The sequence below is a fragment of the Neovison vison genome, chromosome 3 (genome assembly GCF_020171115.1).
Source record: "Neovison vison isolate M4711 chromosome 3, ASM_NN_V1, whole genome shotgun sequence".
NCBI classification, from domain to species: Eukaryota; Metazoa; Chordata; class Mammalia; order Carnivora; family Mustelidae; genus Neogale; species Neogale vison.
This window is the reverse complement of record NC_058093.1, coordinates 207861309-207883902: the sequence shown is the minus strand read 5'-3', so window position 1 is coordinate 207883902 and position 22594 is coordinate 207861309.

Here is a 22594-nt window from a genome sequence, read left to right as displayed (position 1 = left end):
GTTATGGGCACAGAAGTCTGAAAACACAAACTCGGCTTAGGTGTGGCGCCGAGGGTATGGCAGGCCGGATCCACAGACCATGAGGGGATCTCCTCGGCTTATGAAAGAAGGGAGAATGGGAGACAGTCATGGAGGCTTTTGTCTCTGAATGTTGTGTCCCACATAGGCTTGTAATGTAGGGGTGGCCTCTGGGGCTATGGAAGAGTCTCCTTCTCTGAGGATTTGGGCCAGATATAAGATGTTGGGGTCATTTTGTGGGAAGGGTGGAGTCCTATTGTCTGGCTCAGGTGTTTCTCCAGGAGAGGGACTCCAGATCGCAGCCCTGGGTACAAGAGACTGGAAAACCCGAACTCTGGTGAGGATTGAGAGCATAGGGGCTTGGCAATTCCCATATGTGGGCTCTTGGTCCAGGCCCTGAGAGGCCTTACTTTGACATGGGGCTCACGCTGATGGTCACAATGCGAGTTTGTGCCCAGTGAGGCACTCAAGTTTGGGCTTGGCCTCAGGGGCCATGAAGGTTTCTCCTACCCTGAAGGTGTGACTCCATGCCAACAGCAAGCTTTACAGCCATGGGGAAGCAGGAGTTCTGATTTGTGCTTCAGGTACCCTCCTGTGCCGGGATTTGATATAATGTCTAGGTTCAGATGCCTGAAAACCCAGGTTGGAATGAGATTACGGCGTAAGACCATGGCGTGTTCGATGTGCTGGTTGTGCGTCCAGGTGTCTCCTTGTCTATCGGGAAGTCTGGTCTCAGGCTGTGTCAGACAGAGCATTAGTACCCAGGGAAGCCTATCCAATTGGAGTGCAGACGGGGCGTGAATAGAGTGATCCTCATTTGGGGTTTCTGGTGAACCTCAAAGGGAACGCTTTTCTTCTGGTGGGCATGTAGAGGTCTGTGTTGTGGTTCCGGAATTCCCAGTCTGGAGGGCTTGTTTGCCAGGATTGTGAGGAAGGAAGTCTGAAAACACAAGCTAGTGTTAGGTTTGGGGCTGAGGGCATGGCAGGCCCACTCTGAAGAGGCTGAATCAAGATCTCCTGCATCTGAGGTCAGGGCGAGTATGAGACGTTGCCTCAGGCTGGAGTTTGTGTTAATGATGGACCCTTCCTGAAGGGGTGGGGGCGTCATGAAGCCAAGGAGGTTTCCCTATGCTGGGAGTTGTGAGCTTCTCAAAAACTCAAGGTTTCCTTCTGCAGGATAGTCAAGTCCTATTGGATGGTTCCAGGACACCCCATACGGAAAGACTCAAGAGCAGGTGTCTAAGCATGGATGCCTGGAAACGCCATCTCACATTCCCACTGGCTGGTCACGATAAGGCAGGCTTAATTTGAGGGCTTTTGGGCGAGCTACGCAGAGGGATGAGTTAAAATGGACTCTCCTGAGGATGGGTCATAATGTGGGTTGTTGGCCATGGAGACCTTGGAGTGTAGTTGTGGCTCAAGGACTCTGAAGGATTCTCCAAACTGAACGGTTTGACACAGCTCCAAGGAAGCTTCCCATGTGGAGATGAGAGGTGTTCTGTTCCGTGCCTCAGAAAAGCCCCATATGCTGGTCTTTGATCCCAGGCCTCTGAGGAGTGACACCTGGAAACCAAAGCAAGAGTTCAGATTAGGGTCTAGGTACCTGTTCGCTTCAATCTTCTGTCTCTGCAGATATCTGTCTGTGTGTCTGTGTGGAGGTAGTTGCTCAGCTTGTGTCAGGATGCCCATGTTTGTCCAGGGTGGCTTACAGTAGTGGGATGTCCTTGGGGGCCTTGAGGATTCTCCTTTTCTTTGGGGTTGTGGGCAATGGAATGGGCACAATTTCCTAGGAGAGAGCAGGACAGTCCTGTGGTGTGGCTCCAGAAGCCCCAGCCTAGAGGCTGTGTGGGCCAGGGCTGTGGGGCAGTCGTCCAAAAACACAAACTCGGCTGAGGTTTGGGGCAGAGGTTATGGCAGGAGTGATCTTCAGTCTGTGAGGGGACCTCTTTGCGATTAGAAAGTAGGGCGAGTGAGAGGCAGTTGTTCAGGTTTATGTCTCTGGATGTTTTATTCACGATGGTCGTTTAATGTAGGGGTGGCCTCATGGGCCGTGGAAGAGTCTCCCTCTCTGGTGATGTACCCAGCTCCCAAGAGTTTGGGGTCATTCTGTGGGAATGGAGGAGTCCTGTTTTCTGCCTCATGTGTCCCCCTCCAATAGAGGGATTCCATAGCAGAACAGTGGGTACAGACAACTGGAATACCTGCCCTCTGGTTAGGCCTGGGGGCCTATGGACATGGCAAGCCGCATATGTGGGCTCTTGGTCCAGCCACTGAGAGGCCTTACTTGAGGACTGGGCTCACGCTGACGGTCACAATGCATGTTGTGAACAATGCGGCCCTCAAGCATGGGCGGGACCTCATGGGCCACACTGGTTTCAACTACACTGAATGTTGGCAACATGCCAACCACAAGGTTTCTTGCCATAGAAAAGGAGTTCAGATTTCTGCGTCATGTTCATCCCTGGGCAGTGATTGGAGATAAGGTTTAGGTTCTGAAGCCTGAAAACCGAGGTTAGGAAGAGATGACGACATAAGGCCATGGCGGGTCCGATGTGCTCAGTGTGCAGCCAGCTGTCTGGGTGTAGGTCAGGAGGTCCAGGCTCAGGCTGTGTCGGAAGGGGCATTAGTGTCCAGGGCAGCCTGTATAATGAGGTACAGTCAAGTGGCGTGCAGGTTGATCCTCATTTGGGGTTTCTGGGTAACCCAGAGGGCAATGTTTTTCTTCTGGAGGGCAGGCAGAGTGCTGCATTGAAGTTCTGGAATTGCCAACTGGAGGGTTTGTGGGCCAGGAGTATGAGGACGGAAGTCTAAGAACACAAGCTAGCCTTAGGTTTCTGGGCGAGGGCATGGCAGGCACACTCTGCAGAGCTGAATCGAGATCTCGTGGATCTGAGGTCAGGACGAGGATCAGACGATCACTCAGGTTGGAGTTTCTGTCCCTGATGGCCCCTTCATGAGAGGGGTGCGGATCCGAGGCCATGGAGGTTTTCCCATAATGGGGGTTGTGAGATGATCCAAACCACAAAGATTCTGCTGCAGTACCATTGAGACCTGTTGGTTGGCTCCAGGACTTCCCATAGAGAATGATTCTGAGCAGGGTTCTAAGGATGGCTGGCTGGCAGCCCACCTCTCCTTCTAATTGTCTCCTAGCGACAAGAGAGGTTAGATCTGTTGGATCTGGGGGAGCAACTGAGAGGGCTGAGTTGAAAGGACTCTCTTGAGGGCGGGTCCTAATGTGGGTTTGTGTCCATGGAGACCTTGGAATGAGGTGGTGGCACCGGGGCCTTGAAGGATTCTCCTAACCAGAGGCTTAGACAGAGCTCCAACACGCAAGTTTCCCATGTTTAGACTAGATTTGTTCTGATGGGTGCCTCAAGAAACAGCCATAAGCTGGTATTGGAATCCAGGCCTCTGAGGAGAGATGCCTGGAAACCAAAGCAATGAATGCGATTAGGGCCTAGGGGCCTGTTCATTCCAATTTACCTCTGGGGACATCTGTCTAAGGGTCTGAGTGCTGGTAAGTGCTCCGATGGGCTCAGATTGCCCCTGTTTATCCTGGGCAGCCAACACTATTGGGATGGCCTCGGGGGCTTTGGAGGTTTATCCGATTTGTAGGGTTGTGGCCAATGGAATGGGCAGAATTCCCTTGGAGAGGGTTGGTACAGTTCTCAGGTTTGGCTCCAGTAACCTGAACTTGTAGGGTGTGTGGGCCAGGGCTGTGGGGACAGAAGTATGAAAACACAAACTCGGCTTAGGGTTCAGGTCATATGTATGGCAGGACTGATCTACAGACCGTGAGGAGAACTCCTCGGGATATGAACAAAGGACGAGTGTGAGGCGCTTGCTCAGGCTTTTGTCTCTGGATATTGTGTCATTGATGGCCATTAAATGTCCTGGTGACCTCATGGGCAATGTACGAGTCTTCCTCTCTGGGGATTTGGCCTAGTCCCAAGAATTTGTGGCCATTCTGTGGGATGTGAGGAGTCCGTTTTTATTTTTATTATTTTTTTTGTGTTTTTTTGTTTGTTTGTTTGTTTTTTTACCTCAGGTGTCCCACAAAAAGAGAAATCTGGTTAAAAATTGGTTCTTAGGCAATCATATAAAAAATGGGCAAAAGAAAAAAAAAGATATGAACATATCTTCTCCAATGAAGACATACAAATGGCTATCAGACACGAGAAAAAATGATCATCATCACTAACCATCAAGGAGATTCAAATGAAAACCACATTGAGATATCACCTTACACCAGTTAGAATGGCCAAAATTAGCAAGACAGGAAACAACATGTGTTGGAGGGAATGTGGAGAAAGGGGAACCCTCTTACACTGTTGGTGGGAATGCAGGTTGGTGAAGCGTCTTTGGAGAACAGTGTGGAGATTCCTCAAGAAATTAAAAATAGAACTTCCCTATGACCCTGCAATTGCACTACTGGGTATTTACCCCAAAGTTACAGATGTAGTGAAAAGAAGGGCCATCTGTACCCCAATGTTTATAGCAGCAATGGCCACAGTCACCAAACTATGGAAAAAACCAAGATGCACTTCAACAGACAAATGGATAAGGAAAATGTGGTCCATATACACTATGGAATATTATGCCTCCATCAGAAAGGACGAAAAACCAACATTTGTAGCAACATGGACGGGACTGGAAGAGATTATGCTGATTGAAATCAGTCAAGCAGAGAGTCAATTATCATATGGTTTCACTTATTTGTGGAGCATAACAAATTGCATGGAGGACAAGGGGAGTTAGAGAGGAGAAGGGAGTTGGGAGAAATTGGAAGGGGTGGTGAATCATGAGAGACTACGGACTCTAAAAAATATCTGAGGGGTTTGACGTGGTGGGGGGGTGGGAGGTGGGGGTACCAGGTGGTGGGTATTATAGAGGGCACGGATTGCATGGAGCACTGGGTGTGGTGAAAAAATAATGAATACTGTTTTCTGAAAATAAATAAATTAATTTAATTTAAAAACATTTTTAAAAATGTTGTGCCTGTGGTTCTTAGCCTTCTTGATCAATGACTTGGGAGTATGCAGGAAGATGAGCTATTTCATCTCTTCTGCAAGGTGAGAGATATATCTATCTCCAAAGAACTCTTTTCTTTTAAAAAATACAGTCATACCAACTGAAACTTCTCTTCCAGCCTCATTTGGAATAGTAGATCATATTTTAAATTGCAGATATCTTGGAAGCACTTAAAGGGTTAATAATACTTTAGAGGAAACATCGTTCAGGTTACTTTTTTTCACTATCACTAAATAAAACCATCCACTCCAAGGACACTTAAAGACCAGATACTGCGGATCCTAAAAGTTAATTATCCTTTGTATTGGTTTGTTTTAGGCAATGCTGAACTCTCCTGAACTTCTGCGAGAATGAAAAAAAAATAGTGTTTAAGAAAAACTAGTCAGCATGGTGTTTGGGTATGGTTTAATCCTTAAAACATAATAGAGAAGTACAGTTTCAGACCCAGGATTTGGGGGGTATTACATATTTGTTTTTTCACAAACCTACCATGTGGCCATGCATAATTCGTCTTGTGTTTCTTAGTTTCTGTTTTATCACTTCTAAAATGAGGGTGTTAAAAAAGGGACAGAAACAGACCCATATATACAGAGAACAAATTGCTGATTGTCAAAGGTAAGAGAAAATGATGGGGAGTGTGAGGTCCAGTCTTCCATGTATAGAATGAATAAGTCATGGGATGAAAGGTCTAGCATAAAGAAAATAGTCAACAGTATTGTAATATATTATATGGTGACAGGTCATGGCTCCACACGTGGTGAGCAGAGAACAATGGAAAGCTGTTAAATCACTATTTTGTACACCTGAAACTAATGTAACATTGTGTCCCAACTACAGTTGATTAAAAAATAATCTTGTCATTTCTGTGAAAATACTGTGAAAATTGAAAATTACTGTGAAATTTAAATTCTGTTAAATTAAATAAAGAAAGAAAATTCTGTGAAAACTAAAACACTTTTCACAAGAAAAAATAGACATTTAAAAATAAAATAAGGGTGTTATGCTAGTTTTTTGTAGGCTTGTATATACACATTTATTATTTTATTGAGATAGAAATGACTGGCATATAACATTTGAGTAGTGTCATATGTACAACATACTGTTAAGTGATCATAATTAAAAAAGTTAACATACATTACCACATATAGTTACACATTTTTTCTTGTGATGAGAACTCTTAAAGTCTATCCTCTTAGCAACTTTCAAATGTGAAATACATTGTTAACTATAGTTACAATAATTATTAACTATAGTCACTGTGTCCTCCACAACAAGGTATTACCTCACATTGAATAGAATGGCTGTTATTTTTTTAAAAGACCACAAATAATAAGTATTGGCAAGGATATGGAGAAATGTTAGACTAATTTGAGATTCCTTCTAGTCCAGATCAAAAATGAAAGCAATCAATCACCCCAATCATAAAACCATGAGCACTTAAAGTTAGAAGAGACCACAGCAATGACTTCTCCTCCTGTCCAGTTCAGGAATTCTTCTTTAGCATCATTGGTTCAGTAATCTATAGCTGAAGACTAACTCTGAGAAGAAGCTCTTCATCTTATAAAGTAGATTTTCTAAGATATAGGTGGAATAACTCCATGGTTGAGTGTTGGAGCTCTAGGGTTCTTGCATTCTGTGTTTGAATCCCAGCTCACTAGGTCAATGACCTTGGGAAGTTTAACCTCCAGAAGCCTCAATGTCATCACTTGTTTAAAAAATAATGTTATTACTATGATTGGTGTAACTATTATTGACAAAGACTCTCTGATCAGACTTGAGTTAGGCTCCTTTGAGCCCTCTTCTCAACTACGTCTCTGTGGCAATCTCTGATAAGCTCCAATTTAGCAAGAATTCTGCTAAGTCAATTTATCAAGAATCCCCACCCTTGATGGATGTCTACTTCACAGAGAACACTTGGTTGCTGATCAGATTCCACATACCCACCCTTTATATCTAATACCTCTTTCTGACTTCTATAAGAATCCTATTACATAAGTTTAGTAAGAATCCCCTGTTCTTGTTGTGCCCTTTTGGTAATTTTCCATCCACTGACCCCCTCACTCTGCTTTTCATCTATAAATATCCCCAACAGTCTTTGTTATATTTGGAGTTGAACCTAATCTCTCTTCCCTGCTTAATACTCCCTTTGTAGTTTTGACAAAAGTCTTCTTTACCATATTTGACTAATGTCAGTATAATTTTTCTTTAACATTTATTATTAGAAAGTTCTCTTGGGGCATCTGGGTGGCTCAGTGGGTTAAAGCCTTTGCCTTTGTCCTGGGTCATGATCCCAGAGACATTGGATTGAGCCCCGCATCAGGCTCTCTTCTCAGTGGGGAGTCTGCTTCCTCTTCTATCTCTGCCTGCCTCTCTGCCTACTTGGGATCTTTGTCTGTCAAGTAAATAAATAAAAATCTTTAAAAAAATTAAAAGCCTCTGCTTTTGGCTCAGTTTATGATCGTAGGGTCCTGTGATCGAGCCCTGCATCAGGATCTCTGCTCAGAAGGGAGCCTGCTTCCTCCACTCTATCCGCCTGCCTCTCTCCCAACTTGTGATATCTGTCAAATAAATAAACAAAATCTTAATCAAAAAAGAAAGAAAAAGAAACTTCTCTTTCATGTTGAGCTGAGAACCTATTATCGCCTCCTCCATAGTCATCCTAGCACTTTCCTTTTGAAAACATAAATAACATTTCTATTCCTTCTTTCATGTAAACTCTTTCAGATACATGAATAAAGAAACCACATATATCTAATCTTCTTTATTTCAGGTGAAATATGTCCATTCTCTTAATAGTTCCAATGATTACCATTTTCTCCCTTTTTATGAACATGTTTGAATATGACATTACAGCGGTCATTATACTTCAAATATTTGCATGCAATCTGAGGACACACGACATCATTATCTTTCTTGTTCTAAGCCCTACAATTCTATAAAGTTGATATGAGATGTAGTTTACAGATGCACTAAATGTTGGCAGCTACATCGCACCTTGGCACACAAATATTGATATGAATCTGGATTTTCTCTAACCTTGAATCTTAGCAGTTGATATTAAAAAAAGGTACAGGATTTAAAATTAGGATGGAAATATTCAGGATAGACTACCTAAAAAAGATATTTCTAGTTATCTAATGAAACAGTGATGGACGAGTGTATTGAGCTTTGAAAGAGATAATGGACTCTGATGATGAATCATGAATATTTTCTAATGACAGGGTGGAATACAGAAAGGCATGGAGAAGGGAATTAAAGTAATATGTCAGCTCAAAGCTGAATTATCATTACTTGATGCTTTTTTTTTTCTTTTTCCCCACACGCCATTTGCTAATTCCTATCTCCAAGCCTTGAACATCTTTCTTCAATACTGGCGGATTTGTATTCAAAGCACCTTAGACCTTGATTATGCCAGGTTTGAAACTGTATTTTTTAGGCATGTATTACTATTTTTTGAAACAAAAAAGCAATTTAAAAGAGAAAGTTTTGAAGTATAGAAATTTGATCTCAATTATATATATATATAGTGATTCATATATATATATTTATATCACTGAATTAAATACATAGACATATATTTATGTCACTGAGTATATATATACTCTTCCCTATAGATTCCACTTCAAAGCAATAAACACTGCAATTTACTTGTCTGGGTCCACCCTTAAGCTACAGATTCTTTGAAACTGTAAACTGAATTTATTCAAGGTTGTTAAGCCCCTGATCAAGGATAAAGTCTTTTGAAGATGAGATCATAAAGTCTTTTGAAGATGAGATCCATTAAGTATCAACTCTTACCAGGCAAAATTTCAATATCCAGCCAGTATTGTATAAGACATATTGTATAGAAATAATACATAAGGGTGAAAAGGGGAGTTCTCTACCCCATAACACAATTACCAGATACGTGAGAAAATATTTTTGCCTGAAAAAAACTAGGCACAAACTAAGCATTCTTGATGCCACTTAGACTTCTAAAATGCACTCGGAAATAAAATTAGGCTGTAACCTGATAGAGAAATTTTGCCAAAAGAGACAGTCTCGTTAGCGTTTGTGCATCTCAGCAGCATGCAGCAGCACCAAAAATGAAAACTGGATTTAACTGTAGCAACAAACATTGTCACATAGGGTAGACAGAACAAAAGTAACCAGGAGAACAAGTGTTAGAGATGATAAAGCTCAGTATCTTGGCAACACTTTCTGTTGTGTTATGTTTAGAAAGTGGGTAATAAAGTGCTCTATTTCTAATTTCTTTTTTTAATTTTTAATTTTTTTTCTCTTTTCTGCTTTCCAAACTATTATTTTTTTTCCCAATTTATTTATTTTCAGAAAAACAGTATTCATTATTTTTTCACCACACCCAGTGCTCCATGCAAGCTGTGCCCTCTATAATACCCACCACCTGGTACCCCAACCTCCCACCCCCCCGCCACTTCAAACCCCTCAGACTGTTTTTCAGAGTCCATAGTCTCTCATGGTTCACCTCCCCTTCCAATTTACCCAAATTCCCTACTACTCTCTAATGCCCCTTGTCCTCCATGCTATTGGTTATGCTCCACAAATGAGTGAAACCATATGATAATTGACTCTCTCTGCTTGACTGATTTCACTCAGCATAATCTCTTCCAGTCCCGTCCATGTTGCTACAAAAGTTGGATATTCGTCCTTTCTGATGGAGGCATAATACTCCATAGTGTATATGGACCACATCTTCTTTATCCATTCATCCGTTGAAGGGCATCTTGGTTCTTTCCATAGTTTGGCGACTGTGGCCATTGCTGCTATAAACATTGGGGTACAGATGGCCCTTCTTTTCACGACATCTGTATCTTTGGGGTAAATACCCAGGAGTGCAATTGCAGGGTCGTAGGGAAGCTCTATTTTTAATTTCTTGAGGAATCTCCACACTGTTCTCCAAAGAGGCTGCACCAACTTGCATTCCCACCAACAGTGGAAGAGGGTTCCCCTTTCTCCACATCCTCTCCAACACATGTTGTTTCCTGTTTTGTTAATTTTGGCCATTCTAACTGGTGTAAGGTGATATCTCAATATGGTTTTAATTTGAATCTCCCTGAGGGCTAATGATGATGAGCATTTTTTCATGTGTCTGATAGCCATTTGTATTTCTTGATTGGAGAAGTGTCTGTTCATATCTTCTGCCCATTTTTTGATGTGTTTGTCTGTTTCGTGTGGGTTGAGTTTGAGGAGTTCATTATAGATCCTGGATATCAACCTTTTGTCTGTACTGTCATTTGCAAATATCTTCTCCCATTCCGTGGGTTGCCTCTTTGTTTTTTTGACTGTTTCCTTTGCTGTGCAGAAGCTTTTGATTTTGATGAAGTCCCAGAAGTCTATTTTCGCTTTTGTTTCCTTTGCCTTTGGAGACGTATCTTGAAAGAAGTTGCTGTGGCTGATATCGAAGAGATTACTGCCTATGTTCTCCTCTAAGATTCTGATAGATTCCTGTCTCACGTTGAGGTCTTTTATCCATTTTGAGTTGATCTTTGTGTACGGTGTAAGAGAATGGTCGAGTTTCATTCTTCTACATATAGCTGTCCAGCTTTCCCAGCACCATTTATTGAAGAGACTGTCTTTTTTCCACTGTATATTTTTTCCTGTTTTGTCGAAGATTAATTGACCATAGAGTTGAGGGTCCATATCAGGGCTCTCTACTCTGTTCCACTGGTCTATGTGTCTGTTTTTATGCCAGTACCATGCTGTCTTGGTGATCACAGCTTTGTAATAAAGCTTGAAATCAGGTAAGGTGATGCCGCCAGCTTTATTTTTGTTTTTCAACGTTTCCTTAGCGATTCGGGGTCTCTTCTGATTCCATACAAATTTTTGGATTATTTGCTCCAGCTCTTTGAAGAATGCCGGTGGAATTTTGATCGGAATGGCATTAAAAGTATAGATTGCTCTAGGCAGTATAGACATTTTAACGATGTTTATTCTTCCGATCCAAGAGCATGGAATGGTCTTCCATCTTTTTGTGTCTTCTTCAATTTCTTTCATGAGTGTTCTATAGTTCCTCAAGTATAGATCCTTTACCTCTTTAGTTAGGTTTATTCCCAGGTATCTTATGGTTCTTGGTGCTATAGTAAATGGAATCGATTCTCTAATTTCCCTTTCTGTATTTTCCTTGTTAGTGTATAAGAAAGCCACTGATTTCTGCACATTGACTTTGTATCCTGCCACGCTGCTGAATTGCTGTATGAGTTCTAGTAGTTTGGGGGTGGAGTCTTTTGGGTTTTCCATATAAAGAATCATGTCATCTGCGAAGAGAGAGAGTTTGACTTCTTCATTACCAATTTGGATACCTTTTATTTCTCTCTGTTGTCTGATTGCTGTTGCTAGGACTTCTAATACTATGTTGAACAAGAGTGGTGAAAGTGGGCATCCTTGTCTTGTTCCTGATCTCAACGGGAAGGCTGCAAGCTTTTTCCCATTGAGGATGATATTTGCTGTGGGTCTTTCATAGATAGATTTGATGAGGTTCAGGAATGTTCCCTCTATCCCTATACTTTGAAGTGTTTTAATCAGGAACGGATGTTGGATTTTGTCAAATGCTTTTTCTGCATCAATTGAGAGGACCATGTGGTTCTTCTCTCTTCTCATATTAATTTGTTGTATCACATTGATTGATTTACGAATGTTGAACCATCCTTGTAGCCCAGGGATGAATCCCACCTGATCATGGTGGATAATCTTTTTAATGTGTTGTTGGATCCTGTTGGCTAGGATCTTGTTGAGAATCTTAGCATCCATATTCATCAGTGATATTGGTCTGAAATTCTCCTTTTTGGTATGGTCCTTGCCTGGTTTGGGGATCAGGGTAATGCTGGCTTCATAGAAAGAGTCTGGAAGTTTTCTTCTGCTTCAATTTTTTGAAACAGCTTCAGGAGAATAGGTGTTATTTCTTCTTGGAAGGTTTGGTAGAATTCCCCAGGGAATCCGTCAGGTCCTGGGCTCTTGTTTTTTGGGAGGTTTTTGATCACTGCTTCAATCTCGTTATTAGATATCAGTCTATTCAGGTTGTCGATTTCTTCCTGGTTCAATTTTGGTAGTTTATATTTTTCCAGGAATGCATCCATTTCATCTAGGTTGCTAAGCTTATTGGCATATAACTGTTCGTAGTAACTTCTGATGATTGTTTCTATTTCCTTGGTGTTAGTTGTGATCTCTCCCCTTTCATTCATAATTTTATGAATTTGGGATTTCTCTCTTTTCTTTTGGATTAGTGTAGCCAGTGGCTTATCGATCTTATTGATTCTTTCAAAAAACCAGCTTCTAGTTTCATTGATACGTTCTACTGTATCTCTGGTTTCTCCCTCATTGATCTCAGCTCTAATCTTGATGATTTCCCTTCTTATGTGTGGAGTTGGTTTGATTTGTTGTTGATCCTCCAGTTCTTTAAGGTGTAGAGACAGCTGGTGTGTTCTGGATTTTTCAATTTTTTTGAGCAAGGCTTGGATGGCTATATATTTTCCCCTTAGGACCGCCTTTGCTGTATCCCATAGGTTTTGGACCGAAGTGTCTTCATTCTCATTGGTTTCCATGAATTGTTTCAGTTCTTCTTTGATCTCCTGGTTGATCCAAGCATTCTTAAGCAAGGTGGTCTTTAGCTTCCAGGTGTTTGAGTTCCTTCGGAACTTTTCCTTGTGATTGAGCTCCAGTTTCAAAGCATTGTGATCTGAGAATATGCAGGGAGTAATCTCAGTCTTTTGGTATCGGCTGAGTCCTGATTTGTGACCCAGTATGTGGTCTATTCTGGAGAAGGTTCCGTGTGCACTTGAGAAGAATGAGTATTCTGCTGTTTTAGGGTGGAATGTTCTGTATATATCTATGAGGTCCATCTGGTCCAATGTGTCGTTCAATGCTCTTGTTTCTTTATTGATTTTCTGCTTCGATGATCTGTCTAATTCTGAAAGAGGCATGTTAAGATCACCTACGATTAGTGTATTCATATCAATATGACTCTTTATCTTGATTAACAGTTTTCTTAAGTAATTGGCTGCTCCCATATTGGGAGCATAGATATTTACAATTGTTAGATCATCTTGGTGGATAGTCCCTTTAAGGATTATGTAGTGTCCTTCTGTATCTCTGACTACAGTCTTTAGTTTGAAGTCTAATTTATCTGATATGAGAATCGCTACCCCAGCCTTCTTTTGAGTCCCATTGGCATGAAAGATGCTTCTCCACCCCTTCACTTTCAGTCTGCGTGTATCTTTAGGTTCAAAATGGGTCTCTTGTAGACAGCATATGGATGGGTCCTGTCGTTTTATCCAATCTGCAACCCTGTGCCGTTTTATGGGTGCATTTAGGCCATTCACATTGAGAGTGATTATTGATAGATACGTTTTTATTGACATCGAGTTACCTTTGAAGTCTTTCTTTCTGTAGACTGTCTCTATATTTCTGTTCAATGCTATTCTTGGGATTTTTCCTCTTTTATAGAACCCCCCTTAATATTTCCTGCAGTATCGGCTTGGTGGTTGCATAGTCTTTTAAGTCTTGCCGGTCTTGGAAACTCTTTATCTCTCCATCCATTTTGAATGTCAGTCTTGCTGGATAAAGTATTCTTGGCTGCATGTTCTTCTCATTTAGTGCCCTGAATATATCTTGCCAGCCTCTTCTGGCTTGCCAGGTCTCTGTGGACAGGTCTGACGTTATTCTGATGGGCTTCCCTCTGTAAGTAAGGAGCCTCTTTGCCCTGGCAGCTTTCAAGAGATTATACCTACAATTATAATTTCTCAATTTGACTATCAGGTGTCGTGATGTTTTTTTGGAGTGTATAATCTTGGGTGGAGACCGTTCAGCCTCTAGTACATGAACGCTGGTTTCATTCGCGAGATTCGGAAAGTTTTCATGAAGGACTTGTTCCACGACATCTTCTAGACTTCTTTCTTTCTCCTCCCCTTCAGGAATTCCAATAATTCTGACGTTGGAACGCTTCATGGCATCACTTATTTCCCTAATTCTGCTTTCGTGGGATCTAAGCTGTTTGTTCCAGGATTCCTCCTGATCCTTTCTCTCTATCTGTTTGTCTTCCAGATCACTAATTCTATCTTCTGTCTCAGTTACCCTAGCTTTGAGAGAGTTTAGATTGGATTGGAACTCATTGAGAGCATTGTGGACCTCCTCCCTGGTAGCTTTAAGCTCCGCCCTAACATTGTGAACATCCTGTCTGGTCGCATTCAGTTCGGCTCTAATCAATTCTGTTTGGTCATCCATGGCTTTCTCCAACCTAGCTATTGCCTGGATAATTGTTAGCCTGAATTCTCTTTCCGACATATTGTCTATGTTGATAGCCGTTAGCTCTGTTGCGGAAGGTCCATCCTCTGTATTTTTCTTCTGTTGGGCATTCCTCCTCCTAGTCATTTTGGTGGGAGAAGACTGAACAGATGTAGCTGGATGTATCAACTCTGGTGCAGTCAAGGTGCACCCTGGAACACTTCCTGATCTCCGTCTCAGAGAGAAGCCTCAGTCTGGGTGCAGAAGCTGAATAAATTCCCCCTTGGACGCTGGCAGTGCAGGTTCCAAGTTGCAGACCCTGGGGGCGCAGGATCTTTTGCTTGTCCCCAAAGCCAAGGCAGTGGCGGCTGTCTGGGAGCTCCTGACCGCCAGAGAGTTTCCAAGCAGCGATCGCACACTGAGATTTTGCAGCTGGCCGGGGCTGGGAGTGCCCGGCTTGCGCACACCTCTTTTCAGAGGCGGCTGTGGGTCGGGCGCGCGTCTGGGGCACTGAGAACGGGGCGCTGGTCCGTAAGCCGCAGGCTGGGCTTTTGCGCGCCTCTGTCCGGGGAAGAGTTTCGCGGGCGTGCGGCTTAGACTTTGAAACAATGGCCCAGGTCAAGAAGCGCCCCAGGGCCTTAGAAACCCAGGAGAGCTGGAGCGACGTGCACGCGCATCTCAAGCTTTGTGGTAGGGCTAGCGCGCGTTCTGCAGACTGGCTCCCATCCCCTCACAGGAGCCGGAACCCCGCGCTCTGGGGCACGCTGGCGGCTTAGAGACCAGGAGCCGGTTTCTCCGCCGCACTCTCTCTGCCTCCGCGCCGGGGAGGCCGTCTGGGACCGGGGACTCAAGCCCCTGTCCCTAGCTGCCCTGATTCCCACAATTTGCCCCCGCGATCCTTTGCTCTTTTGGAGTGCTTTCAACCAGTCTCCGAGTTAATGCTGGTCCCCAGACGCAGGGCACTCTCGCTCGTATCGGGGTATTACTTTTGCACCGGTTGCCTCTGGTGGCTCCCTCCCCCTTTTGTTTATCTTCCGATATCAGTCCGCTGTTCCCATTCCGCTTTACCTGCTCACTGGCGTCTTCTGCCCCTGTAGAGATCCAAACGTGTATAATTCTGATCTCAGGCTGATTTCATGGGTGATCAGAGTTCTTTGGTAGGTAATCAGCTCACTTTGGGGTACCAGCTGAAAAGACGCCTCTTCCTAGTACCCCGCCATCTTGTCCCCCCCCCTAATTTTTAATTTTTATTAACATATAATGTATTATTAGCCGCAGGGGTGCAGGTCTGTGAATCACCAGGTTTACACACTTCACAGCAATCACCATAGCACATATATTCCCCAATGTCCATAAACCAACCACCCTCTCCATACCCCCCTACCCCCGATCCCCTCAGTTTGTTTTGTGATATTGATTCTCTTATGGTTTGGCTCCCTCAACATTCCACCTTGTTTCATTTTTTCCTTCCCTACCCCCCATGCCCCTCAATTTGCTTGTCAACTTCCTCTTATCAGGGAGATCATATGATAATTACCTTTCTCTGATTGACTTATTTCACTCAGAATAATACCCTCTAGTTCCATCCACGTCATTGCAAATGGCAAGATATCATTTCTTTTGATGACTGCATAATATTCATAAATATATATATAGGAATGTGGTGTATATATATATGATACATATATATGATATATATATGACATATATATGATATATATATATCATTTCTTTTGATGACTGCATAATACTCCTATATATAGGAATATTATATAAATATATATGATATATATATCATAAATATTACATTCAACTGTATATATGATACATATATATCATTTGTTTTGATGACTGCATAATACTCCTATATATATATAGGATATATCCTATATATATAGGACTACAAATAGTCCTATATATATGATACATATATATGATTCTGTATCATCATATATCATATACATCATATATATATATATACAGAGTCATATATATGTATCATATATATAACATATATAACATATATATGGAACTTCATAAAGGATCTGTTTACCCTTTAGTGACCCTGTTTACTTAAGCCTTTATATGATATATGTATCATATATATAACATATATCATATATATATGATATATATATATTATATAATAACATATCATATATATTTATCATATATATCACATCTCCTTTATCCAATCATCTGTTGATGGACATCTAGGTTCTCTCCATAGTTTGGGTACTGTGGACATTGCTGCTATAAACATTCAGGTGCACATACCCCTTTGGATCTCTATATTTGTGTCTTTAGAGTAAATAACCAGTAGTGTGATTGATGGGTCACAGGGTAGTTCTATTTTCAATTTTTTGAGGAACCTCCATTCTGTTTTCCAGAGTGGTTGCACCAGCTTGCATTCCCACCAACCGTGTAGGAGGGTTCCCCTTTCTCCACATCCTCTCCAGCACCTGTCATTTCCTGACTTGTTAACTTCAGCCATTCTGACTGGCGAGAGGTGGTATCTCATTGTGGTTTTGATTTGTATTTCCCTGATGCCAAGTGATGTGGAGTGCCTTTTCATGTTTCAGTTGGCCACCTGCATGTCTCCTTTCAAAAATATCTGTTCATGTCCCCTGCCCATTTCTTGATTGGATTATTTGTTCTTTGGGTGTTGAAATTGATATGTTCTTTATAGATTTTAGATACTAGCCTTTCATATGATATGCCATTTGCAAATATCTTCTCCCATTCTGTCAGCTGTCTTTTGGTTTTGTTGACAGTTTCCTTTGCCGTGCAAAAGCTTTTGATCTTGATGAAATCCCAATAGTTCATTTTTGCCCTTGCTTCCCTTGCTTTTGGTGATGTTTCTAGGAAGAAGTTGCTGCACCTGAGGTCGAAGAGCTTGCTTCCTGTGTTCTTATCAAGGATTTTGATGGATTCCTTTTTCATACTATTTCTAATTTCTTCAGCCACTTACTGAATAATAGCAACATTGTAACTACAGAAACTGTATGTCATTTTGACCTTGTCAGTATATCCTAACTGAAGTAATACTTGTTTTATTTTTTTTCTTGTTTAGTTATGCTGCTTTGTGAAGAAATCCTTAAAGAGATACTTACTGGATTAGCTCAGCTATGCTATCAGGCCAACAAGTCACTACCTTATCTATTTTTTTTTTAATTTTGAGAAATATTTCTTAAAATTTCAATTTGAGAAAGACTGGAGACAATATTATGCCAGCCTCCTCTTGTCACTTGTTAATATGTTTGAAAGAACACTCTGGGAATATAATTTTATTAGTCTAAGCATATCCGTGAAATTATTTTTACAAACTGATTGGTAAAGGCTTAAGTAAACAGGGTCACTAAAGGATAAACAGATCCTTTATGAAGTTCCACAAATACAAAATGACATTTCCGTGCAGTGCACTATACTGGGTGCTAGCTCTGTAGATAGGGATATATATGAAAAAGTCCTAGCCCATATGTAGTTCATACATCAATGGTAAATAATAGTCCCTTATAACTTTCATGATTTATATCTTTCAAAGATCTTTTAAGCTGAAACTGAAGCAAACAGCTTAATGTTTATTTATGCATTATTCATAACAAGCTGGTCCCTTAGACATTGTTCAGAAGGAGTGCTAACCATTGTTAAATTCATATAGCTCTGCTCCTCCTCTTCCTTCAAGGTTAAGAACTGTGGATGCTCAAAGCATCTCAAAGGCAAACCAAAAAACCTCTGAGAAGCATACCTCCCTCTTTATTCCCCAAGTGCAACTGGCAGGTTGAGTCAGACCAACTAAATCCTTTCTGAAATTTATGAAAATCAGACCATGAGTTTCAGATGAGGCTATGTACTATAGGTAGCACCCTAAATTTCACCCCCTCCTTCTCTTCCTCCCCCTTCTGCTCTCTCTTCTCCTTCTCTTCCTCTTCCTCCTCCTCCTTCTTCTTCTTTTTGGTATAAAAGCATAAGCACCTTTTCTTCTTTAAAAGTAAACTTTACACCCAGTGCCAGCCTTGAACTGAAAGACCCTGAGATCAAGAATCACATGTTCTACTCACTGAACCAGCCCAGGTAACCCTAAATTTCTGGATATAGATTCTTACTCCCCTATGATCACCATCCAGCATATTATAATCAAATGTGTGTGGTGATTTTTATCTCTTTTTCTATGTAATTTCTTTTCTCATCAGTTCTCTTCACTATTTCACTATGACTAGCACAGTAAATACTTGGGAAATCTGTGAGGGAATGAATGAGTGAGTGAATGAATGAATTAATGAATGAGTGAATGAATAATGCTTTACCCTTCTGCCATCCCCTGCAGAACATTTCCCAACTGTGTTTGCTATCTGTGCTATTCGCATCCAATAATGCCCCAACCTGTGACTGTAGTTGACTCATCCCCTCAACCCCCAACCTATAAAGGAGTGTCTCTAGAAGTTGTCTGTTGTCTATTGTCTACTCACATTTCTCATGTTTGGTGCTTTCTGTGATGTTGTGTTCTGTGGAACACTCCGTATCACAGTGACTTCTAGTATCTGCCTAGAAATATGTCTAAACCTTTCATTTAAATTCTTCAATTTTGTTTTACTATTTCAGGGTTGTCTTCCCATCCCCCCTTCTGAATCTTTAGATTTTGAAATTCTACCTCCACTAAAGTCTACAGAAGTCTTTGAGCACTTTGCTTCTATCACCCTGTCTAATTCTCACTGTCACTTTAGGATGCACACATAAGAAAATAGATTCCAGTGGGATGGTCAATGGCTCGGCCCTGCAGCTGAGATGGTTGAACATGATTTCAGAGGGGCCTGTTTCTGCCGAAGCAGATGCTTTCCACATTGCTGTGCTTCACAACCTGGCCCAGTTTTTGCCACCTTCTGCCTTCGTGTATTTGAAAGACAAAAGCACTGACTGATGAAGTGCCTTGACATAGAACACTCTCTCGTAAGAAGTATGAACAATCCCGTTAAGTTTACTTGCCCTTGTTGTGCCATGAGGACTTTCAAATGACTCCTTAATGAAGGAGCTGCATGCAATAGTGGAAACTGTCATGTGTACACATGGATTGGCACTTGGCAATGCTTAAGTATACATGTCTTGCTTCCCAATATTGTTCAAATCCCCTCTGGTTATTTCCATCTTCTGTTCTCTTATTTTCACTGCACTAATGCCATTCTGTGTCTTCTTCTCCAAAGCAAGTCAAGCATTGCCAGTAGCTTGGCCTACACTTTGACGTTTTCAATAACATCTCCTTTTGTCTCATTTGATGACACTTTTACTCATGCCAAAGCTTTCCTGGAGAAGCCTTTATAGATTTTAAATATTCTCATGTTTGTTTTGTGCGCTACTGTAAAAATGAGTTATCGGCAGAAGGCACCTAGGTTTATTAACTAACCTCCGATAGCATCTCTTTCTCACATCATTTCCATTTGTCTTTTCTCTGATTTGTTATTTATTTTCTGTTGAGAGGGTCTACAGAGCACACACGAAAATAAAGGACTGTGTGGGTAAAATTGCCTTCTGCTCCTTGTCACATTACTTTATTTCTTCCCCCAACCCTTGAGCATTAGAATGTGGGTCAATTGATAGTTAACATCCTCACTTATTTTTGCAGCTTATCTGCCAAACATTATTTTGGGTCCAGATTTACAGAAATAATCATTGTAGTTCAACAGCAAAGCCGTATTTTTTAATAAACTAATAATTTTCCCACCTCTCTATTTTGGCCTGTTTCAGATCTCCTCTGAAATACACAATCAGTCATTTTTGGATGTTTGACACCTCATTTTCCCAGTGCATCATGCCTTTTGCTAAGTTTGCCAACCATTGCAGCAACATGTCTATGTAAGTCTTCTGATCAGTACTCAGTTATGCTCCTGGTTTCTGGGTTCTAATGCCTTTCTTCTTTCCTTTGTAATTATTACTGGTAGTTTTCCTTGTGCTGACCTTTTGCCCTTTTATTCATATACCTTTAATCCAAAAGCTTTTTTAGAATCCCTTTTGTTTAAAGAGCTGAAAAACTCAGTGGAGAACCATCAAATGTCAAGCCCCAGAGAAATATCACATTCTACCTTAATCACTGTGCGAATTTTTAGTTGATATGTTTGCCATAAAATAATTTTTAGTTTCTCTCGGGGAAGGTATGTGTTATGGTGAGTGCTGTGAAGTGGCTAAACTAGGCGATTCACACACTCATACCCCTGGAGCTAATAATACATTATATGTTAATAAAAATAAAAGAATAAAACATAAAATTTAACTTCTTGATTAACTTACTGGCATTGGCACACATAATTTCTGTTTTATGTAACATATCATTTTCTTTTTTAAAGAATTCTTTTTTTATACTCTTATTGTTTATTTTTAATATGTGAAAAGTCAATCCTAATTTCCTTTTCTTTGTACATTCCATGTTTCCTGTGTGACATTTTGTTCTTGTCTGAACTCTTCTTTATACTTTCTACCTTGATGGTATAGACAGATTTTCTCACCTGTACTCATATTTTGGCTATGTTATCCTTAAATTATTTTCTCTCCTTTGCTGTTCTGTTCTTACATTGTCCATCAAAAGTTTCTGCAGTCTTATAGAATATTGACTTGCTCCTTGAAAGACTTGCCTCTACTCATCCCCTTTCAAAACCATTCTTCATATCACTTTAACTTTTTCACTCACTCTCTGACATTTTAAAAGGGCCATCCACCAGTCACTCTCTTAATCCAACCTCCTAGGAAGTTCGTCCTGTTCCCACAACTCATCCTCTGTTTACCATTATACGTTAATATTTTTTGCTCTAAAACTATCCTACAAAAACCTTTATAGACTTTATTCAAAGGAAATAAAGTATGCTATGGATTATCAAAAGAAAAAAAAAAAGGACGGAAGTAGAGAGGCAGGTTTCCCATGAATTCTCCCTGGAATTGTTCTGCCTGCAAGGTTGTGGCCCTTTCAGATACTCAGGCACTGCTTACTGTAAGTGGGTCATTGGAACGTGGGTCGGACACTACCTTTCTGGACAGACCTGTAAGAGAAGAGGGGGTCTGCTGCTCTAGTGTCTGGACTTGGTTTATCTTAAATCTCTGTGCTCATTTTCATTATCCTCCCCTTCAGGTTCAGTGAACTTTATGTCATTCCTCAATCCTTATTCTCCATCACCTCGGGACCTTTACACTGTTTCCTCTTCCCAAAACATTTTGACCTCTCACCACAGCATTCATCATCAAACTTGATGCATCTGGCTTCAGTTTAGATGGGTCTTTCCTGTTCTCATTCCTTGGGTTAGAGAGTTCTCATATGTGTTCTCATTAAGACTTTAAATACAACACACTGTAGTTTTTATCATGCTTTATTATAACTATTTGGTTCCTTGTGCCAGTCTTTAAGTTTTCTGAGAACACATGCTCATCTCAGAGGTGTCTTCCACATGATGCCTAGAGGTAAAATATTGCTACCTCTGACTTTTACTGGTTTACAGTCTTAAGAGAGTGATCCACCTCAGACCCTCATTTACTCACCTATACATCAGGGGTGTTATTATACAGGTCTCACTTTTTTGTCTATTTTATATATTTTTTGATTAGTTTAATTTTTTCAGCATAACAGTGTTCATTGTTTTTGCACCACACCCAGTGCTCCATGCAAACTATGCCCTCTCTAATACCCACCACCTGGTTCTCCCAACCTCCCATCCCCCACCTATTCAAAACCCTCAGATTGTTTTTCAGAGTCCATAGTCTCTCATGGTTCACCTCCCCTTCCAATTTCCCTTAACTCTCTTCTCCTCTCCATCTCCCCTTGTCCTCCATGCTATTTGTTATGCTCCACAAATAAGTGAAACCATGTGATAATTGACTATCTCTGCTTGACTTATTTCACTCAGCATAATCTCTTCCAGTCCCGTCCATGTTGCTTCAAAAGTTGGGTATTCGTCCTTTCATAGGGAGGCACAATACCCCATAGTGTATATGGACCACATCTTCTTTATTTTGTGTTTCTGATAATCATATGCTTAGAAAAATTCCCAGCCTGACTTATAGTGAGTAATCTGTAAAGTTGGCTATAAAGCTTACTATAAAAGCAGATCCATATATATATATATATATATATATATATATATATATATAATATTATAGTTTATTGTATATGCTATGTATTATTGTATAATTGTATATTATTATTATTAGTCACAAACATATTCCCAGGATATGTAGCATAATATTTAGCATAGAATGCTAAATCAATGCTTGTTGAATAAAAGAACTAAAGAATGTATCCAAATCTGAATTTTCCACAGTCCACTTTTAAAAATAA